Consider the following 14,331-nt stretch of genomic DNA (forward strand, 5'->3'; position numbering starts at 1 on the left):
TTATGATTTTATTAAAAAATATATTTGCTGAGCACCTACTACATGCCAGTCACTGTTCTAGACACTGAGTATAGAACTGTGAATCCTTAAACCTCATATAAGCTTAGTAGGAAAGGAGTGTCATTTCAATATTGTTTTGCTGCTGCTTTCTTCTGTTGCTGCTTCTTTCTTCTTTTTGGTACATTTAATGTTCCCTATGTAGTTATTTATATGCCTGGAAAGCATATTTCTTTAGATCATTTAACTTTCTAAAAAAGACTGCAGGGTTAAAAAATGTGAAATGAATGTTATTTTCATACTGATGCACTTGGCTTTTTATCCACTCACCTTGTACTATGTCTGATCCTGTAGAGTCTTTCAAATCTTGACTTGGAAGTTCACTTTGTATGCTACTGTGATTGGTAAAAATCAACACACTGTAACACTAAGCAAAATGGATATTGACATAAAAAAGAAATGTTTTAAAGTAACAATTTAATTCCTGGGATGCCATGCAGTTTCCCATAGTCTTACCTTCTGAGCCAATGCATAGGTTGGAGAGACAAAAATAGCAGGTTAGTTTTTGGTGGACAGAGCCCTGATAGCTTCAAACATTGAGAACATGAATGCAAAATGAGAGGTGAACAGCGATAGTAAAAGGTATTTACTCAACACTTAAACAGCATTCTTGCTACAAACAGCTTATGAATTTTATTTTTTGAGTGAGGAATCCAGCCATTAGCAACTAAACTAACTGGTATTTAAAGTTTACTAAAAGTTTTGTTTCTATTACCTCCTGTCAACCTGTCCTTAGTAAAACTGCAAAAGATGGAACATTAGAAGCAATGAAAAAAAAAGGATGAAGACTCATCTGTATGACTGTACTGAGAAGTGGAAGAAGAAAAAATTAATAATTAAAATCATGACTACCTGGAGGACAGCTTAGAATTGTTAGGTGTAGGAGAAAACTGCCTTTCACAGCTCAGTTACTCTTGAGGGCACTATAGTCTGACATTCTAAGATGATAAGTTCAAATGGCCCATTGTGCACTCTGTCCACATATCCAAGAAAATGAGTGTTGTAGACTTCTAATATCAACACATATGTAACCCATGTTCCACGACATTAATTTAACATTATTTAATATAGATCATAAAATGAAAGTTAGACTTTTTAAAAATGAAAGATCTGGAAGTTTTATGTTTCATGGCCTGATAATAATTTAACAGACATTAATTTTAATTTTTTAAAGATTTATTTATTTATTTTAGAGAGAGAGAGAGAGAGAGGGGTGTGTGAGCTGAGGGATGGGGAGAGGAAGGGGGAGAGAGAATACCAAGCAGATTTCCTGCCAAGCATGAAACCCACTCCAGGCTCTATCCCATAACCCTGAGATCATGACTCCAACCAAAATCACCAGTTCGTGGTTCAACCAACTGAACCACCCAAGTGCTCCATTAACATGCATTTCTTTCTTTCTTTCTTTCTTTCTTTCTTTCTTTCTTTCTTTCTTCTTTCTTTCTTTCTTTCTTTTAATGATAGTCACACACACAGAAAAAGAGAGGCCGAGACATAGGCAGGAGAAGCAGACTCCATGCACTGGGAGCCCGACGTGGCATTCAATCCCGGGTCTCCAGGATTGTGCCCTGGGCCAAAGGCAGGCACCAAATCGCTGCGCCACCCAGGGATCCCAACTTGCATTTCTAAATGTATGACTCTGCCAAGACTAAGAATGCCCTCTCAGACAGTAGCTGCTTTTATGTTAACCTTAAGTTCATTATACTTTGATATATTGGTAATGTAATTCCTGATTGGAGAAGAGAAAACGATATCATTTAGATAGCTGATTAGAATATGCTCATTCACACAACCAGACAGTACTGGGTATCTTATAGATCTGTTTGATTTTGTAAGTGGATAACCAAAATTTTTGAGATGAGGCCACTGCATGTCATTAAACCTATCAAAACCCATTATCAAATATTAACATGCTGGGGCACTTGGGTGGCTCAGTTGGTTAGTCTGCTTTTGGCTCAGGTCATGATCCCAGGGTCCGGAATGAGCCCCATGTCCCCTGCTCAGTGAGCTTTCTTCTCCCTCTCCCTTCTGCTCATGCTCTCTCTCTCACTCTCTCTCAAATAAGTAAATAAAATATTTAAAAACAAATATTAACATTTAGAAAGATAACTATCATATAAGATAATTAGATATGATTTTTTATTAAAAGGGTATTAATTTATATTAGAGTCCACTTAACATCTACTAAAGGTAAATGTGATTTAGAGATGTTTGGAATATAGACAAATATCAAATCATTCTGTATTTTATTCCACAATATATTTTCTAAGCAGAAAGAACCAATGATACTATTATGTGAATTCAAATTTTTTTACACTCAGAATGTCTTTACCCATCAATAAACAAATGGATGAAAACTTTGAACAGAAATTATTAGTACCTAACTTCTATGCATTTATTTTACAATGGATTATTACTCTGAATGTCTAGTTTGGATTTTTAATACTTGATATGGCTAGTAATAATCTCACACACATACACATACCCTCCATCACTAGCACACTAAATGTCTAAACTTGATATTTTATTCTATTATTAAAACATGTTATTTTGGAGCAATTACTTGGATATTTAGATATTTGGATATTTGTCTTAATAAAGACAGAAAATGAGTATTTGATCCCATTGGTGACATTAGCACAGTATATAACTAAGAAACAATTTAATTAAAATTATCCAAAAGATTATTAAGAACATAAAACCAATAGCATAATAATTTTAATAATTATCTTATTATTAAAAATATATATGGCTATTTTGCAAAAAAGTATATCTGTGGGTACTTCCTCTTTGTTTCAAGAATTATCACTTCTAAAAAAAGAGGATAAAAATTCAAGAATATTTTAATCATTCATTATGCTAACCAAAATGTTAAAGATATTTCTATTTAGTGATAAATTTTGCTTGAAGAATTGGCAAAGCTTCCATTTTCTAAAAATATTTTAGGGATTTGCCAATATATTTAATGATACCTGGAGGCTATATAAACATAATTACAGTAGCTCCATAATAGACAAGGTAGTCTTTTCAACAATTATGTAGGAATAAATATATAAACCATGCTACCTTTTTCAAAGTTAGTACTTTCTAACAAAAGCTTTTTTGATTATAAATAAGTCAGGTTTGTATTGTACCTTAACCTTTACACAAAAACTGCCTCTATTATTAGTTACAGTTAATGAAAAGCCCACATAATTCCCACATGCTTCCCATACTTCTCTAATTGGATTGTCCCTTATGTTCTTTAATTAGGTAGTTTCTTGAATTTCCATCACTAAAGGCATTTCTTTGGATTGAGGCATTGTTTGAAGTCTTCTGTTAAAACCAACAAAAGTCCAATCAAATTCCAGGAAGTATTTTAGAAACTTACAAGCTAAAAAAAGAAACAAGCTAATGTAAAAAATATATATGAAAAGCAAAGAAGTTAGGACAGCTAATATAATTTAAAAAAATAATAAATGAAGTTGTAGGATTCATCTGATTTCAGGACTTACTATAAGGCTACAGTAATCAAGACAGTGTGATATCAGCATAAGAATAATCAAATAGATTATTTGATTAGTAGAGGATAGAGTACAGAAGTTATATGGTCATATAACAGAAAATTATTCACAATTTATATGGTCAATTTAACCTCTTGGAAATCCATATGCAAATCAGTAAACCCTAACTTTTACTGCATAACACATAAAATGGAACTCAAGATATATCATAGGCTTAAATCTAGGAGATAAAACCATAAAACTTCTAGAAGAAACAAGAAAAAAAATATTTGTGACCTTGGGCTAGGCAAAGATTTCTTACATAGACACAAAAAACAAAACCATAAGGGAAATAATAGATAAATATGATTTCATCAAAATTAAATCTTCTGCTCTTAGAAAATGCTGCTAAGAGAATAAAAAGACAAGCTACAGACTATGAGAAAATATTTGCAAAAAAAAGTCTGTCTTCTATATATATATAGTAAAAGAAACGTGAATCTGAAAAATATAGGGACTTTTAAATTTATTTATTTTCTTTATTATTGATCATTGGCATAAAATGCTATATTAGTTTGGATTAGAATAACATAGTGATTCCACAATTGTGTACATTGTACAATAGTAGGTGTAGTTACCATCTGTCACCATATAATGTTATTGCAGCACTATTGACGATATTCCCGATGCTGTGCTTTTTATCTCTGTAACTAATTATTTTATAACTGGATGTTTGTACCTCTTAATCTTTTCACTTACTGCCCCCCCCCTCAACCAACTCCTCACTGGCAACCACCGATATGTTCTCTGTATTTGAGAGTTTGTTTGGTTTTTATTGTTATTTGTTTTGTTTTGTTTGAATTCACATGTAAGTGAAATCATATGGTATCTATCTTTTCTCTGACTCATTTCACTTATCATGCTACCTTCTAGGTCCATCCAAATTCTCAAAAATGGCAAGATTTAATTCTTTTTTTATGGTTGAGTAATATGCCACATCTTTATTTATCTAGCTATTGATGAACACATGGGTTGCTTCCATATCTTGGCTACTGTAAATAATGCTGCAATGAGGATAGGGTGTGCATCTTTTCAAATTAGTGTTCTCATTTTCTTTCTTTTTTTTTTAGATTTTATTTATTTATTCATAAGACACACAGAGAGACAGAGAAAGAAGAGAGAGAAGAGAGAGAAGCAAAGACGTAGGCAGAGGGAGAAGCAGTTTCCCTGTGGGGAGCCCAATGTGGGACTTGATCCCAGCACTCCAGAATCACACCCTGAGCTAAAAGCAGATGCTCAACTGCTGAGCCACCCAGGCATCCCAGTGTTTTCATTTTCTTTGGGTAAATATACGATAGTGGCATTACTGGATCGTAGGGGATTTCTTTTTATAATCTTTTGAGAAAACTTCATATTCTTTTCCACAGTGGCTGTACTAGTTGACATTCCCACCAACAAGGCACAAGGATTCCCTTTTCTCCAAGTCCTCACTACCACTTGTTATTTCTTGCTTTTTAATAGTATCCATTCTGTGTAGTTTTGATTTGCATTTTCCCTATTAGTGATGTTGAGCATCTTTTCATTTGTCTGTTGGATATTTGTATGTCTTCTTCTTCAAAAAAAATCTATTTAGATCCTCTGCCCATTTTTTAATTGGATTGATTATTTATTTATTTATTTATTTATTTTTGGTGTTTGGTTTTATAAATTATTTATTTATTTTGGATATTAACCCTTTATCAGATTATTATTTGCTAATGTCTGCTCCCATTCAAGAAGTTGACCTTTTTTTTGTTGTTGTTGCCTTTGCTCTGCAAAAGAAAAGATAGGAGGTTTTAAAACTTAATAAGAAGACAAAAAAATACAACTTGAAAATAGGTAGAAACGTATCAACAGGCAAGTCCTCAGAGAAGATATATGAATTGCAAATGGCAAGAAAAGATGCTCAGTGTCACTAGTCATTAGTAAAATAAAAATAGATAAAAAACCACAATAGATACTCTTCCATGCATACTACAAAGGCTGAAACAAATGAACAAGCAAAGAAACTATGTGACAATAGCAAGTGTTGGTAAGGACTTGGGGCAACTCGATATTTATACCTTAGTAGAGGAAATCCAAAATCATATAGCCAAAAGATATGGGCAGTTTACGTATAAACTGACAAAGAGCAGTTTGGCCATTTTTTGTGAAGTTATAAATATACTTAAAATGCAGCCGAGTCACGTGCTTATCCAAGAGAAATATATTCACACACGTACTTGTACACTAATGTTCACAGAAAGCTTGTTTTCCTAACAGCCAAATATAAGAAGAGACACCAAATCCCATTACCCAGTGAATGGCTAAATAAATAGTGGTACATCCATACAATGGAATACCATTCATCAATGAGAAGAAGTGAATACTGAGATACTCAACTAGGTGGATGACTGTTAAAAACATTATGCTAAGTGGAAGAAGTCACAGAAGTTCATACATATAGTACAATTCCATCATCAGATATTTGAGAAATGATTAAATTACAGTGATGGAGAAGAGATAATGATTGCCAGGGGCTGAAGTGGGGAGAGGGGATGACTGCACAGGAACCCAGAGAAACTTTTCAGGCTCATGGATAGTTTATATTTTGATTTTGTGGCAGTTGAGCAATTATATGTAACTCAAAGTCATTCAACTACATACTTTAAAGGGATGACTTTTGCCATATGTATGATATACCTTAATAAGCCTGATTAATAAAAAGCAAAAATAAAAGTCTTCCCATCTGATTCTATTTCACCCCCCAAAGACTGTATGACTCCCCAGACTACACACTGGGGATTTGAGATTGGCGTTTCTCAGAACAGTAGAGGCAGACGCTGTCTTGAGTACAATGTAGAACACATTTGAAAAGGGAAAATGAATGTTCAATATAATAAAATAACTATTAATAGTTAATCAAAGAACATAGATAAAGATATTATCTTCAAGACATGATAAGAGGTCAAGAAGCCACTAATGCTAAAATAAGGTAGGAAAATGTTCAATACCACATAGATAAAGCTAGGTTACTGGTAAATTGTGTGATAAAATTGCAGGTCGGTAGGTCAAGATTAAACTGGCAGTTGTAAAAATATATAATAGTAAGTAAACACAATAGGCAATCATTTGTTTTTGTTTTGTTTTTTGTTTTGTTTTGTTTTACCTGCTAGCTATCACCAAGCAGGTATCAAGGGTTGGGAGACAGTGAATCACACAAAAAGTATGACTTCATATGAAGGGTGGCTCAGGAAATATTTGGAGTGTAGGAACTCAGTTGACTCAAAGGAAGTTGATGCTCTTTCTAAGATAGGAGCACAAATATATGAAGGCAAATGTGGGAAAAAAGCAGTCACTGACTTCAGTTTATATTTTCATGCTTTCTTATGTATTTGTTATTAAAGACATATATTAAAACAAAACAAAACAAAAAGCTAATTATAAAAGCACCTATTAATTTAGATGCAGGGTGTTGTGTATTTGTTTTGACTTCAAATCCACTTGTTCATGGCTTAACTGAAGTTGTTTTGATCTAAGGATGAATTTGTTTACACTGGAGACCATAGCAGGATGATGTCCTCAAAATTGTTGTGATACAGAGTGCTTATCAACATGAACATATAAGAGAGTGACCATGACATAATGGACATTTAAACTTTATTATGAATTTGTGAGGACTTAAGCAAGTGTTCAGTCTGTACAAAGCTATTCCTTGCTGATCTAAATAGCTCTCTGAAGACCTTGGGACATTAGCTCTCTCTGAAGCAAGACCACTCTTTGCTGGAAGTGGTGCAGCAGCCCCAGGAAGGAGATGATATTGCCTTCCATCTCTAGTATCTTTGTTCTGCTAGCATCCTGCTGTAGCAACAAGGGATTTTTGATTCATGCTGGCAGCTGGATGGATGTCAGCTCTTGATTGGCTAAGCCAACTCTTCTGCAAACCAATTCATGGAAAGGAACGCCTCAACTAAATTTGGAGTTCATTGCTTTCATCTCCCTTTTTCCTGGAACAATAGGTATAACTGATCTATTGTGGATTTGGAATGTATCTTTATTGGCTTAGGAAGAGTCATTATCTTGTATACTATTAACTTCAAAATATTATTTTTATGAGTTATAATTCCAGCAGTCAACCTGTGTTAAATAAATGATTGGCAAAGACAATCTCAGTCTCTGAGCCTAATTTGCTGCAGACAAAACACAGCATATCTATCTTTATTTCTATAGCTATATATCTGCAGAGAAAGGTATATGATGCCACAGTTTTAATATAAACTGCTGCATTTCAGGAGTTTTTTTTAATAAATTAATTTTTATTGGTGTTCAATTTACCAACATACAGAATAACACCCAGTGCTCATCCCGTCAAGGGTCCCCCTCAGTGCCCGTCACCCATTCCCCCCCACCCCCCTCCCTCCTCCCCTTCCACCACCCCTAGTTCATTTCCCAGAGTTAGAAGTCTTTATGTTCTTTCTCCATTACTGATATTTCCCACACATTTCTTCTCTCTTCCTTTATATTCCCTTTCACTATTATTTATATTCCCCAAATGAATGAGAACATACACTGTTTGTCCTCCGATTGACTTACTGCACTCAGCATAATACCCTCCAGTTCCATCCACGTTGAAGCAAATGGTGGGTATTTGTCGTTTCTAATGGCTGAGTAATATTCCATTGTATACATAGACCACATCCTCTTTATCCATTCATCTTTCGATGGACACCGAGGCTCCTTCCACAGTTTGGCTATTGTGGACACTGCTGCTAGAAACATCGGGGTGCAGGTGTCCCGACGTTTCATTGCATCTGAATCTTTGGGGTAAATCCCCAACAGTGCAATTGCTGGGTCGTAGGGCAGGTCTATTTTTAACTCTTTGAGGAACCTCCACACAGTTTTCCAGAGTGGCTGCACCAGTTCACATTCCCACCAACAGTGTAAGAGGGTTCCCTTTTCTCCGCATCCTCTCCAACCTTTGTGGTTTCCTGCCTTGTTCATTTTCCCCATTCTCACTGGTGTGAGGTGGTATCTCATTGTGGTTTTGATTTGTATTTCCCTGATGGCAAGTGATGCAGAGCATTTTCTCATGTGCATGTTGGCCATGTCCATGTCTTCCTCTGTGAGATTTCTCTTCATGTCCTTTGCCCATTTCATGATTGGATTGTTTGTTTCTTTGCTGTTGAGTTTAAGAAGTTCTTTATAGATCTTGGAAACTAGCCCTTTATCTGATATGTCATTTGCAAATATCTTCTCCCATTCTGTAGGTTGTCTTTTAGTTTTGTTGACTGTATCCTTTGCTGTGCAAAAGCTTCTTATCTTGATGAAGTCCCAATAGTTCATTTTTGCTTTTGTTTCTTTTGCCTTTGTGGATGTATCTTGCAAGAAGTTACTGTGGCCAAGTTCAAAAAGGGTGTTGCCTGTGTTCTCCTCTAGGATTTTGATGGAATCTTGTCTCACATTTAGATCTTTCATCCATTTTGAGTTTATCTTTGTGTATGGTGAAAGAGAGTGGTCCAGTTTCATTCTTCTGCATGTGGATGAAATTGAGGAAGACACAAAGAGATGGAAAAATATTCCATGCTCATGGATTGGCAGAATTAATATTGTAAAAATGTCAATGTTACCCAGGGCAATTTACACGTTTAATGCAATCCCTATCAAAATACCATGGACTTTCTTCAGAGAGTTAGAACAAATTATTTTAAGATTTGTATGGAATCAGAAAAGACCCCGAATAGCCAGGGGAATTTTAAAAAAGAAAACCATAGCTGGGGGCATCACAATGCCAGATTTCAGGTTGTACTACAAAGCTGTGGTCATCAGGAGTTGTTGTTATTCTAGAATATCAAATGTTTGACTTTGTAAAAATAAAGGCAAGGAAAAACCTAGTATGATTATTGCCAAGTGATAAAGGACTATCTCATATTTATAGTATATTATGATCTGTTCTCACATTTTCTCAAATAGTTAAAAATAAAGTTAAGGTTCATATATTTTCTTTCAATGATTAGAAATATCTTGTGTTAGACAATGACTCCAATAAGGTAATTAGATCATAATGTAATAAAGTTTCATTGTATTAAATTCTGGATAGCCTAGAATAAAGTGTGTTTTCCTCTCTCAAAAAATCAGCCTCTTGAGCCATCTTAATAGTTTAGCTGATGTATTTTCAATTAACTAGAATATTTTTCAATTGACTGTTCAGTTATTTTGAACAACTACTTTAGTAGCTCAGGACAAAAATAAGAACATGAACTACTTGTTTCCAAGAATGTCTTTACCTACAGTGTAGTTCATAAATAAATAAAGAAAGAAAGAAAGAAAGAAAGAAAGAAAGAAAGAAAGAAAGAAAATTGATTTTTTTTTTAAGCAAAAACATATTAGATGAGGGCTGGGTTTCCAACTCTTTGTATCAAGTGGTTGTATTTTTTGTTCTAAACTGCTAATGAAGTGTTGGTTTATAGATAAATTAAGTCTCATGAGCTCAGCTTTTTCAGGACTAAGATAAAGCAATAAGCCCAGATCTAGGATCAACTAGGGTGTCAAGGTCAGAAATACTACAAAAAAAAAAAAAAAAAAAAAAAAAAAAAAGCTGGACTGGAGGAGAAAATAGCAAAGTGGAAATAAACTCCAAAGGTTTAATAAAAGGAGCACATAAAGTACACCACAGGAGTAAGACATGTTTAGTTTCAAACTGAACTTGGACTCCAATCTGACCCTGACTATAAAGTTAATTTCTGTATTTTCAGCCTGACTACCTCCTAACTAAACTTCAATATATTGATCTTTTCTTTTAAAGTTTATTATTCATTTATTTTTAAAGATTTTATTTACTTATTCATGAGACACAGAGAGAGAGAGAGAGAGAGAATGAGAGAGAGAGAGAGGCATAGACATAGGCAGAGGGAGAAGCAGGCTCCATGCTGGGAGCCTGATGTGAGACTTGATCCCAGGACTCCAGGATCACGCCCTGGGCTGAAGGCATCTCTAAACCACTGAGTCACCCAGGCGTTCCGTATTGATCTTTTCTTCTCTTCTCTTCTTGTCTGCTGCCTTCCTGTTCCCCTTCCTCCCTTCTTTCCCTCCCTCTCTCCTCTTCCCTCTATGCTTTGCTTCCTTCCTTCTTTCCTTCCGTTTTTTCTTTCTCCCTTTTTTCTAAGCTTTTTTTAGCAATTGTTCAATGAATGCTTACTGTGTGCTATGAACTTTATTCGACATGTGTAAGTATTTATTTTTAGTTATTTTAATATTAAAGTGTATTATTTTATTTAATATTTAAAATGTTACTTAGCAGGGTACCTGAGTGGCTCATTCTTTTAAAAAATAAAATGTTACTTAACAACAAGGAACTTATTTCTCCTTTTTTCTTCTTTCTCCATTCTTTTTTTCTTACCTCAGTGCTATAAGAAACAAAAAAATGAAGGTGCAATTTCTGTATATCACATATTCTCCTGACACTAATGAGAGTCAAGGCTTTGAAGATCCAGGCTATTTAGGCCTTGATTCTGGTTTTATAAGTATTGAAAGTTAATTTTGAGGGCCTTCTTTAAGAAAAAGCATACAAGGGACACATGGGTGGCTTAGTCAGTTAAGCCTCTGACTCTTGATTTGGGCTCAGGTTGTGATCTCAGGGTTATGAGATTGAGCCCCATGTTGGGCTCCATGCTCAGCAGGGAGTCTGCTTGAGATTCTCTCCCTCTCTCTGCCCTTCCCCACCCTGTTTGATCTGTCTCTTCTCTCTCTCTCTAAAAAGAATGAAAAAAAGAAAGAAAGAGAAAATTTTAAAAAGGAAAAGAATACAAAATTATGAACTCAAAATTAAATAAGAAATGAACATTTATTTAGAATAATGAAAGAAATCACAATAGATTACAGATTTTGAAGAACTAAAAAAAGTCATAAAATCTAGAAAAATGTTTAATTTATTATCTTTGATACTTTTTGTCTCTCTCTTTTGATTGTTTACTCTTTGATCATCTTTTTCATATAAGAACAATTTTATGATATCATTATCTATAGAGATTCATTCCTCTAGTAAAGTTGGTCAAAGTGGATTTTTTTATAATTGATAATTTAGAAAAGTCTCATCTTAATTCTACTGACCTTCCTGTGAAACCATGCTAGCAAGAATGTAACTACATATAGATATGCTGCAAACCACATAAATACACTGTACCCCACCAAACTTCATTCCCCTTAAGGAGAACTCCAAAACACCCTCCCCTACCCCAGGGCCACTCTACCCATGCTCCCCATGCTACTCCTATATCCCACACTAGAAGAGAATCTACCTAGAAGTCAGAAAGGAAAGAGATGGTTGTCTAACCAATTGTGGGTAATTTACTTTTTGTAAATTTTTACCAAAACACATGACTTCCAGGTGAACAAAGTGCTAAGGTCTTTCCAGAGGATTTGGAAGGGGTCTTGGCAAAGGTGGAGTTAGAAAGTTTATTTATTTATTTATTTATTTATTTATTTATTTATTTATTTTTAGTTCTGAAGCTTAAATGTTTTATGTTAGTACCAGCCTTTCCCATATCTCTCAAATACACACATCAACACACATATACCCTGGGATTAAGTAGTGTGCTATGAAGAAAATATATTCAAAGGTCTTTGTTTTGAAGATTTTTTGTTGTTGTTGTTTCATCCAACCAAGAAATGGAGTTGGAATTGTCCCAAGTAAGCAGGAGTGAAATGAATTGATAGTGGTGGCCCTATGGGGAAAGATTATATGGGGAAGGTGTTCTCCAAAAGCTAGGAGAATAAGCATTCCTGCCAGTTGCACCAATCATGGAGATTGTAGCCTTAATCAGATGTAGCACCTCTCATATGGTGATGATTAAATATATCCTAATAATACTAGACTTTAGATGACAAACACTAGATATTTCAGCAATTGAGAGATTGAAGGGAAGATCTTTGAAGGGAAGGTCTTTGAGTGGACCATATGGGTGGGCAAAAGGAGCAGAGAGGCAGTCATGATAAACTGATGATAAGATAAACATAAATGATGGTAAATGATACTGAATCTTCCAACTATGTAGCAGCCAGAAGCAATTCCATAATTGATTTGACAAAGAAAATCAAGAAAAGTGACAATTTCTACCTCAAAAGCTATGCAACAGATTCATATTGTTATAAATAAATCATATATTCCAAATTGCTAACATCAATTAAAATAAATCTGTGCAAGGAAAGAAAATGTACATCTCGGTCATCCTCTTGAAGGGTGCCTCAGAATGTCCACCAGAACATCATGAAATGACCCCAAAGTAAGACCTTAAGACACATGGAAGGAAAGAACTGGAGCTAAGTACTGAAATCAATTACACACATAAACACACAATATATATGTTTATAGGGACATGATATAAAAAACCAAACTGAATATATATCAAATCTTTTGTTAGAATAACTTTCAATGGGGGGTGCCTGGATGGCTCAGTCAATTAAGCATCTGCTTTTAGCTCAGGTCATGATCCCAGGTTTAAGGGATCTAGTTCTGCATGGGTTCTCCACTCATTGGGGAGCCTGCTTCTCCCTCTGTCTCTGCCCTTCCCTCCTGCTCATGCTCATGCTCTCTCTCTCTCAAATAAATAGACAAATATGATAAAATAAAAATTGATCTCTAATCCTGATGAAACTCTTTGATCCTTGACTTTTAAGTATCATTATTATTTTAAAAAATATGTTTAAAACTTGGAAATAGAAGGGATCACTTTATTCTGGAAGGCTCATGCAGTGGTACTTCGTGTCTCTGAGTGCATGTACTTTTGACCTCCCAGTTACTGTTCATTGGTATATTTTACAGCTCTGAAGGCAAGGCATTAATTTGTAAAAAACCAATTGCAATGCAAATAATTATAATCCTATAGAAATAAAATGATTCTTGCCTCATAGCTTTGCAAATAAATTTTATTTGGTAGAGATTCAAATGACATCAGCAAAATTTTAGTTTTAATGCCCTCTAGGAAACTAATCAGTTTTATACTAAATTAGCAATCTAAATGAAGCATCCTGTCCTCTGCTGTAATAAATACTTGTGTTTTCTCCTATTTACTTTGGATCTGCCTTACCAAGTTACTGGTTTCCTCATTAGTGGATTAATTAGATCTTTGATACATGTTCACTTTTTATTTGTAGGGAAATCAAGCTTTAAATTTTTGCAAATTATACATGTTATGAAGAGAACTTCTCGGTACTTGGATCATGAGATGGGAATGAAAACTTTGCTTCCCGCTAAACTGACTGTCAGAATTTATCACTCTTGGAGGAACACCATCATATAATTCTCCTTGCTGGCCATGACTTGCACAATTTCTGGAACAAAATATCTATGAATGAAAAGAGAAAATGGGAAATTATATAAACAAAAAAGTAATGATTACTATCATTATTGATATTATCGGCTAAAGGTATTTAAAAAATTAAATGAGGTAGGGGAAAGCATAGAGTGACCACTTATTTATTTAAAAAATATTACTGAATTAGAGTATATAGCCATGAAGGATATGTAACAGTATTTCTAAATGTGATTATATTCTCAAAATTAGCATACCTTAGAATTGACTTTTTTTTTTTTGCATTTGAATGAAATTCTATGAGTTTTAACACATGCATAGCTTCATGTAATTACTACCACAATCAAGGTACATCTTACAAGGTACTTGTCACATTACTCCATGCTCTACATTAGGTCCTCCGAACTTATTCTTCTGTAACTAGAAGTTTGTCCCTTGGACCAACATTTCCTCATCCCCGAGATCCC

General features: G+C 34.5%; 1 long non-coding RNA gene across 1 annotated transcript in view; it reads right to left on the reverse strand.

Annotated features, from left to right (window-relative positions):
* Positions 1 to 13,682: 13,682 nt before the first annotated feature.
* The window catches only part of LOC121481535, an 85,445-nt gene continuing 84,796 nt past the window's right edge, over positions 13,683 to 14,331 (reverse strand). Inside the window, exon 3 of the long non-coding RNA XR_005985310.1 lies at positions 13,683 to 13,897. This is a non-coding gene — a long non-coding RNA (uncharacterized LOC121481535). The remainder of the gene's footprint in view (positions 13,898 to 14,331) is intronic.

The sequence above is a fragment of the Vulpes lagopus genome, chromosome 23 (genome assembly GCF_018345385.1).
Source record: "Vulpes lagopus strain Blue_001 chromosome 23, ASM1834538v1, whole genome shotgun sequence".
In the NCBI taxonomy this organism is placed as follows: domain Eukaryota; kingdom Metazoa; phylum Chordata; class Mammalia; order Carnivora; family Canidae; genus Vulpes; species Vulpes lagopus.